The sequence below is a fragment of the Bison bison genome, unplaced genomic scaffold (assembly GCF_000754665.1).
Source record: "Bison bison bison isolate TAMUID 2011002044 unplaced genomic scaffold, Bison_UMD1.0 scf7180017864451, whole genome shotgun sequence".
NCBI lineage: Eukaryota > Metazoa > Chordata > Mammalia > Artiodactyla > Bovidae > Bison > Bison bison.
Genome location: NW_011495013.1, coordinates 575932 through 578064, shown reverse-complemented (window position 1 = coordinate 578064; position 2133 = coordinate 575932).

Genomic DNA, 2133 nt, shown 5'->3' with positions numbered 1-2133 from the left:
TGTGTCTAGGATACCCAGTCCCATCTGACTAGTTTTTGTCTTCAGCTTATAGATATTCTGAGACCTTTCTCCTCTCAAAAAGCAAGTTTTCCTTTGATCCTCTGGCTATTATCCTATCCCTGTTCTTCATTTCAAGACCAGTTATCTGAGAGGGTTATCCACACCTGCTATCTACACTCCTTTACCACCCAGCTTTACCACTCCACTGAAAGCACCCTTGTCAAGGTCACCAGTTATCTCCTGGTTGCCAAACAAAATGATAGTTTTCCATCATTATTTCATTTAACCCTTGCCTCACTTGACTTCATGAACATGCCTTCTTTCTTGAATCTCATTTTTTCCTGGGCAGACACTTTCTCCTTGGCCTTCTCCATGGACTCTTCTCCCTCGGTTGGGATAGAGATCCTGTCTCTTGTCCTCCTCTTGTCCTCTCAACACTCTGGGAGGTCTCGTGGCCCCATTATATTCCTAACTCATTTCCTATCATTTCCTCCTTCCATCTCTCCATTCCAGCTGTACCAGCCCTCCAGATGTTCTCAAATTGATCCACATTCTGGCTCAATTGGTAAAGAATCCGTCTGCAATGCAGGAGACCCAGGTTTGATCCTCGGGTAGGAAGATCCCCCGGAGAAGGAAACAACAACCCACTCAGTATTCTTGCCTGGAAAATCCCATGGTCAGAGGAGCCTGGAAGGCTACAGTCCATGGGGTCACAAAGAGTCGGAGGTGTCTGAGTGACTAAACCACCACTGGCTCTTGCTCTGCCTGGAGTACACTGCCTCTGGGCATTTCAGTTGCTCTGTCCCTCACCATCTTCATCCCTCTCAATGTCACCGTTTCAGAGAGGCCTTCTCTGACCACCTTTGAAATATTGCAACCTACCTCAGCTTTATATTCCTTTCTTGCTTTACTCTTCTATTCCTTTCCCTGCTTTCCTGCTTTATTTTTCCTCATAGTACTTACCATCATTAAACCTGCTGTATATTTTTATTTATTTTCATATTTATTTTTGTCTGTCTCTCCCGGTGAGAATGTAAACTCCATGAGGACAATATTTGGTTGTGCCTGTTTGGTTCACTGCTGCTTTCCCAAGTTCTAGAACAGTGTTTGGCACATGGTAGATGTTCAACAAATGTTTCTGGAATGAGTGAGTGTCTCTACTCCAAACCTTTTTGTGTCTCCTATTTCATCCTCAATATCTGATCAGTCACTAAGCCCCATGACTCTTACCTTCTAAATATATCCTTAATCCCCTCTTCTCCATCTACTTTGCCTCTACTATGGCCTCTCACAGGTTTGCCAATCTGATCTCTGCACCCCCTATTCAAAGCCCTTCTGAAACTCCTTAGCATATCAGATGATTCTCAGGAACTGCTCTGTCTCTCAATTTCATCTTACACTACTGCCATCTAACCCTCTAGCTATAGAGAGCTCCTTGTCTCACATCCCTGAATCCACCATCTCTCTTGTTCTGGGGAAACAGAAATATACCTCTCCGCCTTCTTTACCTGGCCAGCTCCTAAGCAAACTTCAGACTTCTCAGTTCTGACATCATCTCTCCTAGGTGGACTCTTTAAGGTAAAGTTAAACTGCCATGAACTTCTTGGGCTCATATACTGTAAGGCCATTGGATGTCTCTTACCTGTTGCCATAGAACCCAAATTCCTTGAAAATAGGGACTGTATCTCATTTATTTTTCTATATTTAGCATGATGTACAGAACCTGACACATGGTAGATGTTCGATAAATATTGGTTCAGTTTAGTTGCTCAGTCGTGTCCAACTCTGCAACCCCATGGATTGCAGCACGCCAGGCCTCCCTGTCCATCAGCAACTCCCAGAGATAACGCAAACTCATGTCCACTGAGACTGTGATGCCATCCAACCATCTCATCCTCTGTCGACACCTCGTCCCACCTTCAGTCTTTCCCAGTATCAGGGTCTTTTCAAATGAGTCAATTCTTCGCATCAGGTGGCCAAAGTATTGGAGCTTCAGCTTCAGCGTCAGTCCTTCCAATGAATATTCAGGACTGATTTCTTTAGGATAGACTGGCTGGATCTCCTTGCAGTCCAAGGGACTCTCAAGAGTCTTCTCCAACACCACAGTTCAAAAGCATCAATTCTTTGGCGCTC